The sequence below is a fragment of the Bombus terrestris genome, unplaced genomic scaffold, assembly GCF_910591885.1.
Source record: "Bombus terrestris unplaced genomic scaffold, iyBomTerr1.2, whole genome shotgun sequence".
In the NCBI taxonomy this organism is placed as follows: Eukaryota; Metazoa; Arthropoda; class Insecta; order Hymenoptera; family Apidae; genus Bombus; species Bombus terrestris.
In genome coordinates this window covers 475,469-498,075 of record NW_025963586.1, presented here as the reverse complement: position 1 = coordinate 498,075, position 22,607 = coordinate 475,469, and the positions used below count along the sequence as shown (strand labels likewise).

General features: G+C 38.1%; 1 pseudogene; it reads left to right on the top strand.

Annotated features, from left to right (window-relative positions):
* Positions 1 to 13,605: 13,605 nt before the first annotated feature.
* Positions 13,606 to 16,633, top strand: LOC100651908 (annotated as a pseudogene).
* Positions 16,634 to 22,607: the final 5,974 nt, after the last annotated feature.

Here is a 22,607-nt window from a genome sequence, read left to right as displayed (position 1 = left end):
AGCCAGTGTCGATGCAAACGCATTCAGCTCTTAAAATTCAATCATTCTTCGATTTGATCGAAATCTACGCGTTATTTCTTCCGCCTGTGAGATATTTCGACGTTTAAACGCCCATTTTACTCCATTCTGCACGCAGAATGTAGTGCGCGCGATAGAAAGTGTCGATGCAAGCGCATTCAGCTCTTAAAATTCAATCATTCTTCGACTTGATCGAAAACTAAGCGATATTTCTTTGCAGTTTGAGATATTTCGACGTTTAAACGCCCATTTTACTCCATTCTGCACGCAGATCGTAGTTCGCGCGATAGCCAGTGTCGCTGCAAGCGCATTCAGCTCTTAAAATTCAATCATTCTTCGATTAGATCGAAAACTAAGCGATATTTCTTTCCAGTTTGAGATATTTCGACGTTTAAACGCCCATTGTACTCCATTGTACATGCAGGACGTAGTGCACGCGATTTCTATCCTTGAATCATGCCCAGAAGCTCGAAAAATTCATTCATACGTCGATTTGATCGAATACTATGCGATATTTCTCTCGAGTTAGCGAAATTTCGACGTTTAAACTCTCATTTTACTACATTTTACACGCAGAACGTAGTGCGCGCGATAGGCAGTGTCGATGCAATCGTATTCAGCTCTTAAAATTCAATCATTCTTCGATTTGATCGAAAACTAAGCAATATTTCTTTCGCTTGTGTGTTATTTCGACGTTTAAACGCCCATTTTACTGCATATTCACGCATAACCCAGTGCGCGCGATAGCCAGTGCCGATGCAAGCGCATTCAGCTCTTAAAATTAAAAATCATTCTTCGATTTGTTCGAAAACTAAGCGATATTTCTCTCAAGTTAGAGAAATTTCGACGTTTAAACTCTCATTTTACTACATTTTACACGCAGAACGTAGTGCGCGCGATAGCCAGTGTCGATGCAATCGTATTCAGCTCTTAAAATTCAATCATTCTTCAATTTGACCGAAAACTACGCGTTATTTCTTCCGCGTGTGATATATTTCGACGTTTAAACTACCATTTTATTCCATTCTGCACGCAGAACCCAGTGCGCGCGATAGCCAGTGTCGATGCAAGCGCATTCAGCTCTTAAAATTCCATCATTCTTCGATTTGATCGAAAACTAAGCGATATTTCTTTCCAGTTTGAGATATTTCGACGTTTAAACGCCCATTGTACTCCATTGTACATGCAGGACGTAGTGCACGCGATTTCTATCCTTGAATCATGCCCAGAAGCTCGAGAAATTCATTCATACGTCGATTTGATCGAAAACTATGCGATATTTCCCTCGAGTTAGCGAAATTTCGACGTTTAAACTCTCATTTTACTAAATTTTACACGTAGAACGTAGTGCGCGGTATAGCCAGTGCCGATGCAATCGCATTCAGCTCTTAAAATTCAATCATCCTTCGATTTGATCGAAAACTATGCGATATTTCTCTCAAGTTAGAGAAATTTCGACGTTTAAACGCCCATTTTACTCCATTGTACATGCAGAACGTAGTGCACGCGATAGCCTTTGTCGATGTAGTCGCATTCAGCTCTTAAAATTCAATCATTCTTCGATTTGATCGAAAACTAAGCGTTATTTCTTTCGGCGTGTGAGATATGTCGACGTTTAAACGCCCATTTTATTCCATTCTGCACGCAGAACGTAGTGCGCGCTATAGCCAGTGTCGATGCAATCGCATTCAGCTCTTAAAATTCAATCATCCTTCGATTTGATCGAAAACTATGCGATATTTCTCTCAAGTTAGAGAAATTTCGACGTTTAAACGCCCATTTTACTCCATTGTACATGCAGAACGTAGTGCACGCGATAGCCTTTGTCGATGTAGTCGCATTCAGCTCTTAAAATTCAATCATTCTTCGATTTGATCGAAAACTAAGCGTTATTTCTTTCGGCGTGTGAGATATGTCGACGTTTAAACGCCCATTTTATTCCATTCTGCACGCAGAACGTAGTGCGCGCTATAGCCAGTGTCGATGCAATCGCATTCAGCTCTTAAAATTCAATCATTCTTCGATTTGATCGAAAACTAAGCGATATTTCTCTCCTGATTGAGATATTGTTACGTTATGTTATGTTCGATTTGATTGTGCCATGCCTTCCGTGTTAGTCTAGACTAAATCCAGATAAAATTTTTTTTTTTTTTTTTTTTTTTTTTTTTTTTTGTTGTTGTTGTTGTTGTGTTATCTTAAGTTTAATCGGAAGGGGGAAATTGAAATGGTATGATTGTTTATGAAATATTAATCGAGATGTCCGATTAATATGGTAGTTGCTGCCACCAGAAATAGTCTAAGAAGTATTTCAAAGAATTTCCTTTTATTATTATTATTTCTTAAAGTTGGGAGTGTTAGTGTATGATGGGTATTGTTTGTCTATCGTGCCTTTTGGATTCCCAGTCTGGAAGTGCCTCTATAAGCACCTTCGTGGCTGTAGGAAAACAAATCTTGTACCTTGTCTGTTGTGTCTTTTGAATTCCCAAACTGGAAGTGCCTCTGTAAGCACTTTCTTGCCTGTAGGAAAACAAACCTTGTACCCTTGTCTGTTGTGTCTGTTGAATTCCCAGACTGGAAGTGCCTCTGTAAGCACTTTCTTGCCTGTAGGAAAACAAACCTTGTACCCTTGTCTGTTGTGTCTGTTGAATTCCCAGACTGGAAGTGCCTCTGTAAGCACTTTCTTGCCTGTAGGAAAACAAATCTATGTACCTTCGTCTGTCGTGTCTTTTGAAGTAGGTGAGAGTCTATTATCTACTAACTCGTGTTTAATGGGTAGCGTTGACTTACGTTTGATGCAACTGGCAAACGAATTCCACCTTTCGGCTAACCTGCTATGCGCAGGAATACTGGCACGGGAGAGGATTAAAGTTATTAGGGATAGACAATTGGCAACGTATTTATTTCGTCTGACAGAGTTTTGTTGGTTTAACTATATTTTAATTTATTCATTGTTAGTTGATTGAAGGTATTACAATATCAGCAATAAGTATCGTCGGATGCAAATGTAGATATATTATACAGCGATGTACAATAAATAAATATTCTAGCTTCTAACTGGATAAATTTTACAAATGTTTGGTAGGATAATATTTATTCGTACCAATAAGATTAATAACAAACACTATGGTGTGATGTGGGCGATGGCGAACGAGATCGAAAGGAATGCGCCTCGCAGAGTTCGGAAATTGGTGAATTTGAGGGCGAAAAACTAGGTGGTGAACCTTCGCGATTCGACTCTAATTCTTCTCGATGCCTCTTCCCTTCCTTTTTTATTTCTGCAGCAATTAATCGTTTGTACGTTCGTCTCGCTTTTTGCTGAGGTGACATTTATCTTTTCTATTCTTTCTTGATTTCGTCATGGAATTATAATTCGTTCTTGACAACAAGTAAAGTCGTAAATGAGTAAATGATTATTTTATTTGGTAACTGAGTTCACTGTAGACAATCAGTGTGGCTTCGTAGGCCTCACCCAAGGATGAGCAATCTGCTAACGGTGGAAGAGGAAAACGAAAACCTTAGATGTTTTCTGTGACGAAAACACCGTAATCACTGGTTGATACAGCGAACAATTGTAAACAAAATAGATCTAAACCTGATTGAGTTTATTCCAAACAATTCATTAAATGTTGAGCAAGAACGTTTATCTCAATTTTGTAATTATATTCTCTGTAAACAATCCGTGTGTCTTCGTAAGCCTCGCCCAAGGATGAGCAATCTGCTAACGGTGGGAAGAGGAAAACGAAAACCTTAGATGTTTCCAATGATTGAAAACACCGTGATCACTGGTCGATACAGAGAATAATTGTCGTGAATTCAAAAAGTTCGAATGAAATTTTATGTGAGTTATTTACTTGATACTTCTATCTGTCAACTATAGCTGCCGACGGATACTTTCGTTTGAAGACAACTTTGTTCAATTAAAAGTTAAAAAAGAAAGGAAGAGGGTGTACAATTTCGAATCTCCTACCTTGTTTGATTTGTGGAGTCGATCAGGTGTGAGTATGGTTTGGCGATGAATCGGTTTTAACAATTAAATTTTGTTTCGCGATTAGTTACTCGATGTTTCGGATTTTCGAACTTAATTAACAATTTTATTAAACGGAATTACAATATGTACTAGATTGTTTCTTTGACGCAGACGGATCGACTTGTGAATGAACAAAAGAATAAATGAATCACCGAATCTCAAGATAATACTGAACTTTAAGTGCAACACTCTTACAATACTCTTTAAGTTAAACTCACTGTTTCCAATTAAGACTGACTTCTGACTGCTCTCAATTAAAACTGAACTCTAACTACTTTCAACACTACTTTCAATTAAATTCTGAACTCGGTAAAACCAGCTCTGACCTCAATTAAAACTGCACTCCAACAACTACTCTCTATTGAGTACTGAATCTCTATTTATATTCTTCCTAATTGTCACGTGACCGATTATTTCTTTTGTAATTGTACCATTACTACGTGACAATTTATGAATATCGTAACTACCTATTTCCGCTGGGGTTCTTGTTTTCTTGATTATCTCACCCTTTGCTGAAATTTCGTCTTCTTGATCATCTCACGTTTTGCTTGGTGTTAATGATATACAAGGTGCTTGAAAGAATGTACATGTTGCAGGTGGTCGTATTTTGCTGATGCTGCGTCTGCGTTCTTTCCATGGCCTTCGTTACTGATACCAGTGGAATGTGCCGGTCGCGTGGCTGCTTGCCCTTGTTGAGGTTGCATTTTGTGTATCATTTGCATTGTTTTGGTTATGTTTCGCTTGGTCTATGTATGATTTAGTAATGTATTACACACATATATATGTATATCTTCAGGATGTAATTTTCTAATAGGACAGACAATTTAATAAATTTTATATTTATTATTAGAATATCGATCTCATATATGTATATATGAATAATTAACTATGTTTAATAAATTTTATTAAAGAATTTCTATTTTGTGTATTGCGGTTATCTATGTTTTCGTTGCGGCACGTGCGGAGCGTGGGACGTGACAATATATATGAATAATTAACTATGTTTAATAAATTTTATTAAAGAATTTCCATTTTCATTGCACTGTGTGTTTGTTTCGAGGTATACGAGTTGACACTTGCGTTGTTTGTGTATTGCGGCTATCTATGTTTTCGTTACGGCACGTGCGGAGCGCGGGACGTAACATTACTCCATTGTACACGCACAACGTAGTGCGCGCGATATCCAGTGTCGATGCAAGCGCAGCAGCTCGTAAAATTCATTCAATTCATCGAGTTGATCGAAAACTAAGCGTTATTTCCCTCGCGTTTGAGATATTTCGACGTTAAAAGCCCATTTTACTCCATTGTACATGCAGAACGTAGTGCACGCGATTTCCAGTGTCGATGCAAGCGTAGCAGATCGTAAAATTCATCATTCTTCGATTTGATCGAAAACTCAGTGTTACGTCCCTCCTGATTGAGATATTTCGACAATTAAACGCCCATTTTACTCCACTGTACACGCAAAACGTAGTGCACGCGATTTCTATCCTCGAAACAAGCCCGGCAGATCGTAAAATTCATCATTCTTCGATTTGATCGAAAACTCAGAGTTACTTCTTTCCTGGTTGAGATATCTCGACGTTTAAACGCCCATTTTCTCCATTTTCCATGCAGAAAGTAGTGAGCGCGATTTCCAGCGCCGAAACATGTCGTGCAGCTCGTAAAATTCATTCAATTCGTCGATTTGATCGAAAACTAAGCGTTATTTCCCTCCCGTTTGAGATATTTCGACGTCTAAACGCTCATTTTACTCCATTTTACACGCAGATCGTAGTGCGCGCGATTTCCATCCTGGAAACAAGCCCAGCAGGTTGGAAAACTCAATCACTCCGAGATTTTACCGAAAACTGAGCGTTATGTAGGCCCCGTTTGAGATATTTGGACGTTGAAACGCTCATTTTTCTCTATTTTACACGCAGAACGTAGTGCACGCTATTTCCAGGATAGAAGCAAGCCGAGCAGCTCGTAAAATTCATTCATTCGTCGATTTCATTAAAGTAAGCGTTATTTCTCTCCCGTTTGAGATATTTCGACGTTAAAACGCTCATTTTACTCCATTTTATACGCAGAACGTAGTGCGTTGCATTTCGGGAGTCGCAGCATGCTTAGCATCGAAACACGCCCAGCAGCTCGCAAAACTCAACCACTCTCTGATTCTATCGAAAACTATGCGTTATTTCTCTCTCGTTTGAGATATTTGACGTTTAAACGCTCATTTTACTCCATTATAAACGCAGAACTTAGTGCACGCGATTTCCAGCCTGGAAACAAGCCCAGCAGCTCTCAAGATACAATCTTTCTTCCTTATTTCTTTCCTGTTTGCGACATTTCGACGTTTAATCGCTCTTTGCACTCTATTTTGCACCCCAATCGTAGTGCACGACTTTCCCATCGTCAATACCTGCCAAGCAGCTCGCAAAACGCAATGTTTCGTCAATTTTGACGAAAAGTAGGCATTATTATGTTCCTGCTTGATGTATTTCGGTGCGTAAGCGCTCTTTTCACTCGATTCTACACCCTGAACGTAGAGCACGCCTTTTCAATCGTGGAGACAGGCCCAGGAGCTCGCACAAGTCAATCGTTCGTTGATTTTAACGAAAAGTAAGCGTTATTTCGTTCCTTTTTGATATATTTGTCACGTCCCGCGCTCCGCATGTGTCATAACGGAGAAACGGAAAATTTCAGTATACAAATAGCGCGAGTGACGATTCAAACACCCAAAACGGACGCACCTTACAACGAAAATGGAAATACTTTGATATAGGATTAATTAAATATAGTCATATATAGAAATGGTAGTAAACGAGGGCAAATAATAGATAATAAAATGTAAATAGGTACTCTATGGAGACAATAAATATAAAAAATACAACATAACATATACCACCTTACTACCCGAGTGAGCTGCGAATCAATCCGGATCAAGAACGATTATACGCGACTTAATAAATGGAATGGCGGAAAGATATACTACAATTTATTAACGAAGATGGAATATATGCAAATGCAAAACAAAACTATTAAATAAAACCAAATAATAAATCGAATGAGCCGCGAACCGATCAAATAAATCAAGAAATTAGAATAATCATATATCACACAATAGTAAAGGAGAATTAATGGAACAATAGGAGGACACACTTTAATCAATTAACAAATATAAAATATATAAAATAATTGAATAAAACAAATTAATAAACTGAATGAAGAGCAAACTCATTTAATGAATCAAAAATAAAAATAACTATATACGACACGATAGCAAAAGGGAAATAATTGGAAAAGGCAGAGATTCATACTATAATTTATTAAGCAATGCAAAAAGTAAATGGATAAACAAAAACAACCAAATAAACCTGTTAACAAACCAAATGATTAAGAACAGTTAACATATTAACTAATTCAAAGAATTATCACCTTACAAAAATATATGTATATGTATATATCGGGTAAACGTTAGGATTAGAGGTAGGGGTGTTCGATGAATCTTCATTGGAATTAGCCATCGGTGCGGTGTAACAATGATAGAGTTTATTGACACAAGTTAGAGGTATTACAGCGTCGGTAGTTAATCACAATGTTTAGGATACTCGCGGCACTAATGACAATGGTCTCGGGTTCGGATCTTAGCGTTTTCGATTGGAAGCGTTGGAGTATTTCAATGTTGGAATTACTTGCTGTTCCCCATAGTTGGATTCCGTAGGTCCAGACAGGTTTTATTACGGCCTTGTAGAGGGTTATTTTGTTCTGTATATTTAGTTTGGAGCGTCGGCCCGTGAGCCAATAGAATTTTCTTAGTTTTTCCTTTAATTGCTTTGATTTCTCTGAGATATGTTTTTTCCAAGTTAGCCTCCTGTCCAGGGTGATGCCCAGGTATTTTACGGAGTCCTTGCTTGGGATTATTGTGTTGTTAATGGTGACCTGGGAGCAGGTTTGTTTTCGGAGCGTGAAGATTATATGAGAGGATTTTTTTCGTTTATTTTGAAGCCCCATTTTTGGAACCACTTTTCCATGGTGTCGAGACTTCGCTGGAGAGTGGATGAGGCAATTGCCGGGTCTGCGTGGGTAGCTAATAGTGCTGTGTCGTCGGCTAATGTTGCTATTGTTACCTCGTTTGATATAGGTAAGTCGGCAGTGTAGATGGAGAACAGTAGGGGTCCGAGGACACTACCTTGGGGTATGCCGGATTCTATTGGGAATGTTGCGGAAGAGGCGCCTAGGCATTTAACTATGAATTGTCTGTTGGTTAGGTAGGATTTTAAGATGGAGTAGTATGAATGGGGTAGGATCTTTTTGATCTTGTAGAGTAGCCCTTCATGCCATACTTTGTCGAATGCCTGTTGGATGTCTAGGAATACCGCTGAACAGTATTTTTTCTTTTCAAGGGTTTGGCTAATCATGTGGGTTATGCGGTAGATTTGCTCTACTGTTGAGTGTTGTTTTCGGAAGCCGAATTGGTGGTCTGGGAGTGTTTTCAATTCTTCTAGGAGTGGGAGGAGACGATTCGTGAGCATCCTCTCGAATAGTTTAGACAGGATAAGTAAAAGACTGATTGGGCGATAGGAGGTGGTTTCATATATTGGTTTACCGGGTTTAGGGATGAGAGTGATTAGTGAGATTTTCCAAGCCTTGGGAAAGTGTTGAAGGCGCAGGATAGCGTTAAAGATTGATGCGATGAGTGCAATCCCTTTTATGGGAAGTTCCTTGATTGCTTTATTTCCTATTAGGTCGTGACCTGCTGCTTTCTTGGGGTTTAGGCGACTGATTGCTTCTATAATCTCTGCAGAAGTGAAGGGTTCAATAGGAGGGGACATTTGGAAGGGAGTGTGCAGGTATTCGGTAACGTCTGCAGCAGCTACGGAGGAATGGGGTTTGAATACTTCAGACAAGTGTTTGGCAAATAGGTTGGCTTTTTCTATGGGGCTACGCGCCCATCCACCTTGCGGGTGGCGGATTGGAGGTATTATTTGTGAGGGGCGTGTGAGTTTCCTGGGGGCCTTCCATAGTGAGTAGTTGGAGTCGGCTGTGGGGGACAAGCTGGCGAGATATTTGTGAAAACAGTCATTATTGTAGTTTTTTATGGGTTTGGTTAGTTTTATAGTTGCGTTGTTTAGTTTGCGTTTGTCCTCCGGTGTTCTATGGGTCTGCCATACTCTTCTTAGTCTACGTTTTTCTGCTATTTTTTTTAATATGTACTGGGGATATTCGCGTTTGCTGATGGACGTTTTTGCCGGTGTGGAGAAGCGGATAGCGTTTATTATGCTCGTGTTTAGGTATTCAGTGGCTGCTTCGATTTCTTCATTGGTTTTTAGTGAAGTTGAGGCTGAAGTTGTGTGTGTGAAGATTTTTCTAAAGAGCTGCCAGTTGGTGTGTTGGTTATGAATGGAGCCATTAGGTGTATTCTCGATGATTGTTGAACTGACTGTTACTATCACGGGGGAATGGTCGGAGGAAAGATCAGCCGAGGAATTGATTTGGACGTGTCTTGACGAGATATTTTTAGTTATGAGGAAATCAAGGAGATCGGGTATTTTGTTTGTGTCGGTGGGCCAGTGTGTGGGTTCGTATGTGGTAAGGTAGTTGAGGTTGTTGGTTATTATGCTGTTGAGGAGGCTTTTGCCTCTTACTGTAACCAGTCTGCTGCCCCATTGGGTGTGTTTGGCGTTGTAGTCTCCTCCGGCTATGAATCTATTGCCCAGGGTGTCAAGGAAGCTGTCGAAGTTCTCTTTAGCAATCGAGTGTTTGGGAGGGCAGTATACTGCTGAAGTGGTGATTGTACCATGGCAGTCTTCTATTGCTACGTTTGTTGCTTGGAGGTAGTCTTTCTGGAATGGTGGAAGTTCGTAGTGCTTAATGTTTGATTTGATTATGATTCCGGTGCCGCCGTTGGCCTTTCCGCTGGGGTGTTGGGTATGGTAGAACTTGTATCCGTTTATGTTCAGGTAGTTTTTGTCGGTGAAGTGGGTTTCAGATATGAGCATTATCTCGATTTGCTGATGTGTTAGGAAGAGTTCTAGTTCAAGTTTGCGTTGAGCTAGACCGTTGGCATTCCACAGAGCTATGCGTCTTGGTTTTATTTTGTGTCGGGGCGTATTAGTTTATCTATGATGAATGTTAATAGCGATAGCAAATTGTTTATTTGCTCTGATTGTTTCTCTATTAGCTTTTCAAACCTTGAGACGTTGTCTGTATTAGGTGAGTTGGGGGTACTATTTTGAGGAGGATCCCTGTGGCTATTTGGTGTATTTCGAGTGCCTTGTACCGCTTGGGCATAGAAGGTTGAGGGAGTGGTGAGTTTGGTAGGGCTGGGTGTTTGATTGGTTGGGGGGATTGGGGTAAAGGTGAGTTTCGGCGAGCTGGGTGTTTGGTAGGTTACCTCTTTTGTTCTAAGTTTGGGGTACTTGTTTGAGTACAGAGTTTTGTAGGCTGAGCAGCCTTTGTAGTTGGCAGGATGGTCACCTTGACAGTGGATGCACTTCGCTGGGGTTTCCGGTGATTTCCTACACTGGTCGGTGGAGTGTGTACCTGCACATTTGACGCAGCGGAAGGTATGGTTGCAGTATTTCTGCGTGTGCCCGTATCTTTGGCACCTTTTGCATTGCACTATCTCCTTTTTGATTTGCGGTGGTTCGAATTTTACGATGGCGTTCATTAGGCGACTGATGTTGTATATTTCCTTGTTGTTGGGTTTCTGTTTTAGGTCAATAAAGAAGAGGGATAACGGGTCTTTCGTGACTCTATGCCTTATGTTGCTGACATTTATGACTTCATGGCCGAGTTTAGATAATTCGGATTTTAGGTCGTCGATGTCTGCGGAGTGGTGGATGTTTCGTAGCACCACCCGAAAAGGTCTTTCTTCTTTGAGTTGGTAGGTGTGGAAATTGGCGTTCAGGGCCCTAAGTGTCTTGGTGAGCTTCCTGTAGGCTTCTGGATTCGTCGGCAGGATTTTTACTTGGTTGTTGGTTATCTTCAGGTTGTAGTCCTCCTTGGAGATATCTCTCTCTAAGGACTTGGTCATTGTCTGGATGTCGATGACATCATTAATAAATATTGGTGGGGGAGGGGGGCTTCTCTGTGCGTGGTGGTTTGGTGGCGGGCCTGCGATTTCCATGGCGTCGTTTGAGGATTCCAATATTGCGAACCTGTTGTGAGTGTTAATTTGTGTTGTTGACTGTTGGTTCGAGTTTGTGTTTGGTGGTTCAATTTTGCGTTTTTTCGCCTTACTGGCGTCGTTGGCACGTGGGGATCTGCTGCACTTCTGCCACGGGGGGAGTAGTGCGGGGTAGTTGTGAGTTTGCACAGGCGAGCCTGGTCGTGATTGCTGGGCCATCATCGAGCTAGCTATTTCAATATGAATAACTAGTCGTGAGGCTATGAGGCAAGGTTCGGGTTGGGGTTAGGTGCGTAGGCTTTTCTTCTCTCTGGCGGATAGGAAACACTTGGGAAGATAGGAGCACGTTGTGTTCACTTTCGACGGTTGGGTGACACGTGTTACTTTCGAACTTCACTGGGCACTGGAGACACGTCTGCACGCTTCGGCACTCGACTGCGAACTGTCACGGTGACGCTGTCGAAGAAAACTATATGGGGTGTGTCTAAGGGCTCGAGATCATCGGATTCGTGGAGAAAAGTCTTCGTTCGGAAAGTGAGGGAAATTGACGTTGCTGTTAATTGGTCAATTTCCATGTTGGTGGTTAGGGGAGGGTACTAGCCGCCCTTAAGAGAAAGTCGCTAGCGGGAAGCGTCGTTCGTGAGAAAAGTAGATTTCTTCTATTCTCCCGTAGTTGGAACAAGGACTATTTGTCTGTTCGAAGGACTTTAGTTAACTAATTCTTAAGATTTATAACGGGTCCTCAGGCTAGCTAAACATATACTGTGGAGATGCGTTGACATCTGGCAATCATCTTACCCGAAGGATAGAGTCTGAATGTAACGAGCCACGGGACAGAAACCGTTAAAATGTTTACTGTCGCTCGCCGTCCCAACTATTTCTTTTAAGGAGAGCTATAGAATTACTTCATGCCTCTGTTAGTAGCTAGAGAGACAAACGTAAGAAGGATAAGAACATTGCTTTCCACATTTAAATAACAATGGAACAACAAGCTCTGTGGTCTAAGTTTAAAGCAGTAGGTACAAAGTCAACACGTCTATATAAACAGTTATACATAAAAATAATTTTTAGTCATTCTGAGAAAAGAAACACAAGCGCAAGAGCCTGGAGTAGAGAAATCAAACATCCAAACGTCTAAAATTTCACACTCTAATTTACATACCATTTTCCTGAGATTAATTGATGCCGGCTAGCGTCTATTGCGTAATAATATTATGTACATTTCGCTTTTAGTTAAATATATGCGAATTTCAATGTTAATTCAATAAATCAATATTATAGTGTAAAGCAAAAACAACGTCATTTCACACCTTAATCACTCGCACACAATGTGGAAAATAGGATGTGCAGGATACATTAACGCAACGTTAGTCCCTGAGAAATTATTAAGCTTAAAAACTACGGTCATTATGTCCATTGCTTCTTCCCCTCCCTCTGAACGCGTGAGTGAGGATCTGATAATGAGCACGGAAGGGATTAAACCTAAAAATCTTAGATTAAAGATATGATTAGCAATCATATTTATATCTATTATATTTTGGATATAATGGAGTAGTACTCTCATTTCATTCAAATTTTAATATCTCTATTTTAATATCTCTATCTTTATATTACCGCATTAATTTTGTAAACGATTCTTTCGTCAAAACACATCTCTCAAACACAAAGAGTTATTTAAAACTTGTTTTGATCTAGAATCTGCCTACCGCTTAGTGTTTTCTTCCACGTGAAATTTAATACATCTTAACGAACAGACAAAATTAGAGTTTAATATCTTCATATTTCATATTACTGTGATACTATATGCTGAATGTGGAACTCAAATAACTGTTCCATCGTAAAATAAGAAATAGAATTAAATATAATCTTCATTAGCATCATGATAGTTGGAATAGTAATTAAAATTTTCATAGTAACAAAGTCTAAGAGTATCAGATACAAAATACTTAAACGAAGTCATTTTGTTATATATTTCAAAATCAATAAATATGCTTGTATGGATACTTAATTTTTGCAGTCATATTGGATATAATTTGATTTTATAATTATAACGAATATGTATATTGCGTAATTTTCAATCATATATACATATACTAATTATTATTATATTACTGATACAAATTCTTTATATTATAATATGTAAATATTATATTCATATATTAATGCCTTCTAGAAAGGCGATGTGCAAGAAAACTTACCATAAACTGATAATAAATAAAGCACAGACAAGAAAATGTTAGTTAGTACTTACGGGAGAAATAAATACCTACGAACACCATGCTCGTCGAAAGTTCTGTGTCAAGTTTAATGACCAGAGGAAAAATGCATTCGACTCACTATTAGATGCGACATTATCATTGTCATGAAAACACCGTTATGCGGCTTAATAATTAAATACGATACCAAAATGGTGATACCCTCACCAATCCCCCTCCATTGCAGTTGCCGAACTTGCGTATACGTGGGTGCATACCCACAGTATACATATACTAGCGCGCAGTATATAGTGTTATACGATCGTGCTTATTGTTTACGGATGTTTCATGAAACTAGCTGGCGCCTTTTATCATAAACGTGAAAATTGTTAAAAACATTAAAATTTGTAATCGTGAAAATAAATTAACCAAGATGTTAGTGTTATTTGAAACTCCTGCGGGATATGCAATTTTCAAGGTAAATTATATTAAAAGCTGTAACTTAACACTTAACCTAAAAAATGTTGCACGTGTTCATGCTGCTAATAATTTTAGGTTTACTTTAACAATTTAAGTCTCTTCTCACGTTTTAAATACGGTGTAAATACCTTATTGGCTTAAATGTGTACCATAAAATCACGTTTGTTTCTTACAGTTACTTGATGAAGATAAGTTAATAGAAGTAGAAAATCTTTATCATGATTTTGAAACACCTGAAGCAGCTAGTAAAATGTAAGTTGATATTTTTGACTTTAATTTTGCATTATAATTATTTTGATAAGTTCTGTTGTTAAAAAATGCATTAATACCTTTAATAGAAGTAATAAATTCGATAGTGCAAGATATTGCATTCAGAACAATTTTAATTTTAATTTTAATATTAAATATCATGCATTACAGAGTGAAGTTGAAACACTTTGAAAAGTTTGCAGACACTACTGAGGCTCTTGTAGCTACAACTGCAACAGTAGAGGGTAAACTTTGTAAATCATTAAAGAAGATGCTTAAGAAGCATTGTAATGAACTTCAAGAACAACTAGCTGTAGCCGACGCTAAGCTAGGTAATGCTGTAAAGGATAAACTGAGTTTGTCTTGTGTCAGTAATACTGCTATACAAGAATTAATGAGATGTATAAGAAGCCAGATGGATAGTTTATTGTCAGGTTTACATAAAAAAGAAATAACGGCAATGGCATTAGGTTTAGCACATAGCCTTTCTAGGTACAAATTGAAATTTTCACCTGATAAAATTGATACTACGATAATACAAGCTGTTCCTTTATTAGATGATTTCGACAAAGAATTAAGTAACTATGTTATGCGTTGTCGTGAATGGTATGGCTGGCACATTCCAGAACTTGGAAAGATTATTACAGATAATACAACATTTGTTAAAACAGTAAAAGTAATTGGAACAAGAGAAAATACTATAAATTCAGATTTATCTGATATATTATCAGAAGATGTAGAAGAAAAAGTAAGAGGCTGCAGAGATATCCATGGGAACTGAAATCGCTGAGGACGATATTTTAAATATTAATATTAAAATATAACGATATTTTAAATTGACATCTATGCGATGAAATTATTGAAATTTCTCAATATAGAACACAACTATATGATTATCTTAAAGCAAGAATGATGGCAATGGTGCCAAATTTAACTATTCTTGTCGGAGAGTTAGTGGGAGCTCATCTAATCTCACATACTGGATCACCACTTAATCTTGCTAAGCATCCAGCATCTACCATGCAAATACTAGGTGCTGAAAAAGCTCTCTTTAGAGCATTAAAATCAAAAAAAGATACTTCAAAATATGGTTTAATTTATCATGCACAACTTGTTGGACAATCTTCAACAAAAAATAAGGGAAAGATGTCCAGAATGTTAGCTGTTAAAGCTTCATTAGCAACTAGAGTAGATGCATTAGGAAAAGATGGCAGCTTTAATCTTGGTGCTGAACATAGGTGCTAAATTGGAAGCACGTTTGAGGATTTTAGAAGAAGGGAATTTTCGTAGAATTAGCGGCACAGGCAAAGCAAAAGCAAAATTTGAGAAGTATTACACTAAAAGTGAATATATTCAGTATTCTGTTAATGAGGATACAACTCTTCGACATGGAAAAAGAAAACATTCTGAAATTGAAAATAAAAAAACGTTAATCGAAGAAATTACAAAACCAGATGAAGAAATGCCGAAGAAAAAGAAAAAAAAAAAGAAGGAAGTTAGTGACAGTGTAGATGAATCAGTAACTTAGGAAGTAGCTCAGTCAGACGAAGTTCTGACAAAGAAAAAGAAGAAAAAAAAGTAAAGTACAGGATATAGAAGATAATATTGAATCAAAATTTAAATGTGAAGAAGAAGAAGAGAAAGCAGTGGAAAATATTTCTGGGATATCAGGGGGTTAGTTTTTATTTTATCTATTTTATGAATTTTAAATCTATAATATAATATGAGTAAAATTACAAGTAGAAAATATAATATGTACAAATTTAATATACGTATAAAATATTTTTTTTTTTTTTTTTTTTTTTTTTTTTTGTTATAGAGCCAATAAAGAAGAAAAAGAAGAAAAAAGATAAGGATCAGGAGATTGAAGAGACTACATTCACAAATGAAGAAACAAGTGAAAAAGTTATAAGAGAAAAAAGGAGAAAAAAGAAAAAGAAATCTCAAGATGAATGAAATTTTTCCAACATATGCAATTTAAAAAAGTAATTTTTTAAAAATATGACTGTTCATTATCGATTGTAAACTTATATATAATTAAAAAATTAATTTTCTTTAAATATACATATATCAAATTATGTTTTTATAGTAGAATTCAATTATATATTTTTAAATATAAACAATATAATCATACAATTTGAAAATAAGTGTATAAAAATGATTGTGAATTTGTGCTTTGTAAGATGTATTATTAAAATACAAATATTTCAAGTATTGAATAAAGAATGATTAGTAAATAGTTTAATTAATATTTAGAAATATGCTCAGTATTAGCGCTTTAGTGTCTTCTTCATTTTTATATATCTTTTTTAATACGATATATGTCTTAAAACATCATTGACATTTACTCATTGTTATCTATTTCTTTTAATAACACACTTTGAAGTTTAAATTTTGTAAATTCATAATTCTGCATGTATGTATTATCTCTATAAATAATTTATAAATATTTGTATAATAATTGTTGTACTGATGCATTTAAAATAAATTTAATGATAATACGGTTACATGTAATGAATCAGAAGTGGAATCTATAACAAGTGTATTTACTGTTTATTTTCAACTATTGAATATATCAACTATATCATTGAAATTTGTTTGAGTTTAATTTAGACGTTAATAAGGAGCTTTTTTATATTTTAGAATGATTTTCTAAGTAAATTATTAAAAACAAGCAGTTTTGGGAGAAACGTAACTTCCAAAAAGTGCAGATGAACACAACTCCTTGTCGAAAAAAAGTTTCAGGCTAGTTTTACATTGCAACTTGTTATTGATTCAGGACTAATCAACATTTGTTTGGACATAATCACCAATTACCAATCGACACACTCAGACAACCAATACCACAACAATAGTAGCAACGACACTACAGAAATCAAAGAACTTCACAGACAGTCCATCAAAAACACCGAAATGCTAACCAGAATGATAAGCGAACAAAACGCAGTACTCAGACAGCAAACTCAACAAATCACAGTCATGCTACAACCGCTTACAAATCTTCTAAGCAAAAAATAAAAACGGACACTCTAAAAATAGCAGCCTGGAACTCAAACGGCCTACAACAACGGGCCCTTGAAATTAAAATATTCATATACAATAATAATATAGACATACTACTTGTCTCAGAAACACACTTCACTACAAAAAGCTACATGAAAATAACATATTACACAGTGATAGTCAGAAACGATATCAAACATTATCTACACAGCCAAGTTAACAAAGAATATTTACAAGCAACCACCGTTACAGTTCAAATTAGCAGCAACTACTTCCAGTTGTCAGCAGTATATGTGCCTCCGTGACACATAATGACATCACAAATGTGGGAAGAATACTTCCAGGACCTAGGGGACAAGTACATCGCAGCCGGAGACTACAACTCAAAGCACACGCTATGGGGATCAAGAAACACTACACCTCGATGCAGAACACTGGAAAAATACATTAGAAATAATAACCTCAATATATTATCCACAGGAACACCGACTAGTTTGCTGGTGAGTGCCGAAGAGTGCAGACGTGTGTCCAGTGCCCTGTGAAGTTCACAAAACTACACGTGACGCCCATCTGTCGAAAGCGAATCCAACAAACCTAGCTAAGTGTTCACACAACCTCTCGACTAGTTTCTTCATATTGAATTAACTAGCTCGATGATGGCCCAAACATACCAAACAGGCTCTCCGGATCTAAGTTATAACACCACCGTTCTTCCTCCCCCATGGAAAGGGGGCAATACATCTTATTGCATCTTATCTTATTACATCTTAATACATCTTATTACAACTCTTTGCAAACGACCAGCATACGAAAAAAAGCAAGCTGGAAACAATCAAGACAAATGTGAACAAGAGTCAAACTAAACCACCAGCTAGCCAAGTGACCACCTACAACAGGCTCTCAATACTTGAGACTACAGAAGACTCCATGAACACAACCGAAACGGTAAATACACAACGTACCCAAAGAATTCCCCCTCTCCCGCCAATATTCATTGACGACGTCATTCAAACAATGATAAAGTCCATCGAGGAGGATATCAGCAAAGAGGACTACAAGTTAAAAATTAATAATAACCACGTAAAAATTCTGCCGACCAACCCAGACGTCTATAGAAAATTAACTAAGTTGCTAAAAACCTTGAATGCAAACTTCCACACATACCAGCTCAAGCAAGAAAGATCTTTTCGTGTGGTGCTACGCAATATCCACCACTCAGTCGACCTAGACGAACTAAAGTTCGAACTTCTAAAGATTGGCCACGAGGTAACTAACATCAGCAACATAAGACATAGAGTCACAAAATATCCACTATCGCTATTTTTCATAGACATAAAATAAAAAGAAAATAATAAAGAAATCTACAACGTCAACCGGCTGATGAACTCCATAGTTAAGATCGAATCACCTCTTGTAAAGAAAGAAATAGTACAATGCAAAAGATGTCAAAGGTACGGCCACACGCAGAAATACTGCAACCATAATTTCCGGTGCGTAAAATGTGCAAGAAGTCACCCCACTGACCAATGCACTAAATCCCCAGAAACCCCCGCGAAGTGCATCCACTGTCAAGGAGAGCATCCTGCGAACTACAAAGGATGCTCAGCCTATAAAACGCTATACAATAATAAGTACCCTAAACCAAGACATAAGGAGATAACCAAACAAGAACCTAGACCCCAAAAATTCTTCACACCATCAATCTCCTATGCCCAGGCAGCACAAGGAAATATAAACGATTTGAAAACTCATTGTGGACACTCAGAAAATAATGTTCCCACCCTACGAAACACAGGCAACTTCACCAGACTCGAAAAAAATAATCGAGAAGCAAACAGAGAAAATTAACAACTTGCTCTCACTACTTACACTCTTCATGGACAAATTCATACGCACAGAAGCAAAATAAAACCAATGCGTATAGCTCTGTGGAACACCAACGGTCTAGCTCAGCACAAATTTGAACTAGAACTCTTCTTAAAACAACAGCAAATCGACGTAATGCTCATATCTGAAACCCACTTCACCGACAAAAACCACCTCGAAATACACGGCTACAACTTCTACCATACCCAACACCCCAGTGGAAAGGCACACGGCGGCACCAGAATCATCATCAAATCCAGCATTAAGCATTACAAGCTTCCATCATTCCAGAAAGATTACCTTCAAGCCACAGGCGTAGCAACAGAAGACTGCCATGGTACAATCACCACTTCAGCAGTATACTGCCCTCCCAAACACTCGATTGCTAAAGAGAACTTCGACAGCTTCCTTGACGCCCTAGGCAATAGATTCATAGCTAGAGGAGACTATAACGACAAGCATACGCAATGGGGCTGCAGACTTGTCACAGCAAGAGGCAAAAACCTCTTGAAAAGCATAACCACCAACAATCACAACTACCTCACCACATATGAACCTACATACTGGCCCACGGACACTAACAAAATTCTCGATTTACTCCACTTCTTCATAACCAAAAATATCTCGCCTAGATATGTCCAAATCAACTCCTCGGCTGAACTCTCTTCCGACCATTCCCCCGTAATAGCAACAGTCAGTTCAGCAATAATCGAAAACCCACCTAATGGCCTTATTCACAACCAACTTACCTGGCAGCTCTTTAGAGAAGTCTTTAATCACTCAACCTCTGCCTCAATTTCACTAAAAACAAAGGAAGATATCGAAACAGCCACAGAATACTTAAACACGAGCATAAAAAACGCTATCCGTTCCTCAGCACCTACTGAGACTTCTATCAGCAAACACGAATATCCCCATTACATATTAAACAAAATCACAGAAAAACAAAGACTAAGAAAAGTATGGCGGACCCATAGAACACCGGACAACAAACGCAAACTAAACAACGCAACCAGGAAGTTAACCAAATTAACAAAAAATACAAAAATGACCGTTTTCAAAAATATCTCGTCAATTTGTCCCCCTCTGCCGACTCCAACTACTCACTATGGAAGGCTTCCAGGAAACTCACGCGTCCCCCCCAAATAATCACTCCAATTCGCTGTCTGCAAGGCGGATCGGCACGAAGCGCTATAGAAAAAGCCAAGCTGTTCGCTAACTACCTATCCAACGTTTTTAAACCTCATTCCTCCAATACCACTCCGGAAATAACAGAATACCTGCATTCTCCCTTCCAAATGTCTCCCCCCATTAAACCTTTCACTTCTCTAGAGGTCACTGAATTAATCCATCGACTGAACCCCGGGAAAGCACCGGGACATGATCAAATAAGTAATAAAGCAATTAAGGAACTACCCGTAAAAGGGATTGCACTCATTTCTTCAATCTCCAACGCAATTCTTCGTCTTGAATACTATCCCAAAACCGGGAAATCGTCACTGATTACGCTCATCCCAAAACCCGGAAAACCAATACACGAAACTAGCTCCTATCGCCCAATTAGTCTTCTACACACTTTGTCAAAACTATTCGAAAAGTTGCTAACGAATCGACTCCTTCCACTCCTAGAGGATCTGAAAACCCTGCCAGATCATCAATTTGGCTTTCGGAAGCAGCATTCCACAATAGAGCAAATCCACCAAATAACACACAATATCAGCCAAACCCTTGAAAAGAAAAAATACTGCTCAGTATATTCAACAGGCATTGGACAAAGTATGGCATGAAGGGCCTCTTTACAAACTTAAAAAAGTCCTACCACACACTTACTGCTCCATCCTAAAGTCCTACCTAACCAATAGGCAATTCATGGTTAAATACACAGACGCCATTACCACAACTTTCCCAAAAGAAGCGGGCATACCCCATGGCAGTGTCCTCGGACCCCTTCCGTTCTCCATCTACACTGCCGATTTACCAATATCGACAAAATAGCCATAGCAACATTTGCCGACGACACAGCACTATTAGCGTCCCACGCCAACCCGATAATAGCCTCATCCACTCTCCAGCGAGGTTTCGACTCAATGGCAAAGTGGTTACATAAATGGGGCTTCAAAATTAATTAAAAAATAACCCACACCTGTAACCTTCACGCTGCCTCAGATCTCCATTAACAATATAACACTTCCTAACAAGGACACAGTTAAATACCTGGGCATGACTCTGGACAGGAGATTAACCTGGAAACAACATATCGTAGACAAATCTAAACAACTCAGGGACAAACTGAAAAAATTTTATTAGCTCATTGGCCGTCGCTCCAACCTAAGCACGCAGAACAAAATTACGCTCTATAAGACCGTAATAAAAACTGTCTGCACCTACGGAATCCAACTATGGGGAACAGCAAGTAATTCCAACATTGAAATACTCCAGCGCTTTCAATCGAAAACGCTAAGATCCGTAATAAATGCACCCTGGTATGTTACCAACGAAACAATCCACCGCGACCTCAAGATATCTACAGTGAAAGATGAAATACACAAGTCCAGAAGCATATATAACACAAGAGTCAACAACCACCACAACCCAATAGTCACCCAACTACTTGACACGACGCACCAGATCCGTAGACTAAAAAGAAAATACCCTCTAGATTAAATCCTTAGATCCTACTAGAACCAACAATATAAACTATTATAAACCCATGTCATTGTATCACGCCAAATGAAGTTACTGAAAATTCTCAATGAGAATTTATTGTAAATATTCTAATAAATAAAAAAAAAAAATATTGGCCGACTGACTTGAACAAAAAACCAGATCTTCTGGACTTTGCAGTTACAAGGGAACTAAACACAAACATACTAAAAATAACACCCAACCTCGAGCTCAGCTCCGATCATACACCCATTATAATTGAATACAGAAACAAACCAATACTTTATAGCTAACCAGAAACATTATGCAATAAAACCACCAAATGGCAAACTTTCAAAGAAATAATAGAAAACAAAATAAACTGCAACATCCCGTTGAAAACTCCTGAACACATAGAACAGGCAATACCAACATTGACAGCAATTATCCAAGAAGCAGCAAGGACAACCACTACACCCGAATCAACCAGCAGACAAACAATAACAATTCCGCAAGAAATACTCGACAAAATTAGAGAAAAAGAAAAGCGAAAGCAAAATGTCAAAAACACAGAACTCGAGAAAACAAAGAACACCTAAACAAACTTGCAAAGGAAAGAAAAAACAAAATAAAAGAGCACAACAATAACGAATTCGCAAAGTTCATAGGGACACTCTCTACACTCGATAACACCAACTACTCCCTATGGAAAGCCACGAAAAAAATAAAGAAGCCAATAATACCCGTCTCAGCAATCAGAAAAACAGATAACACATGGGCAAGAAGCAACGGAGGACAAGCTGAAGAATTCTCCAACCACCTCTGCAACACATTCACACCACAGCAACCTCAAAATTCATACGGAGGAAGCTGCGCAAACCACTATTATCAAAACCGACAAGAAATACACCATACCTCAAACAACAGCACAAGAAATTAGAAACATAATCGATAAAACAAAAAACAACAGAGCACCAGGAATCGACCTAATCAATGGTAAAATCTTGAAACA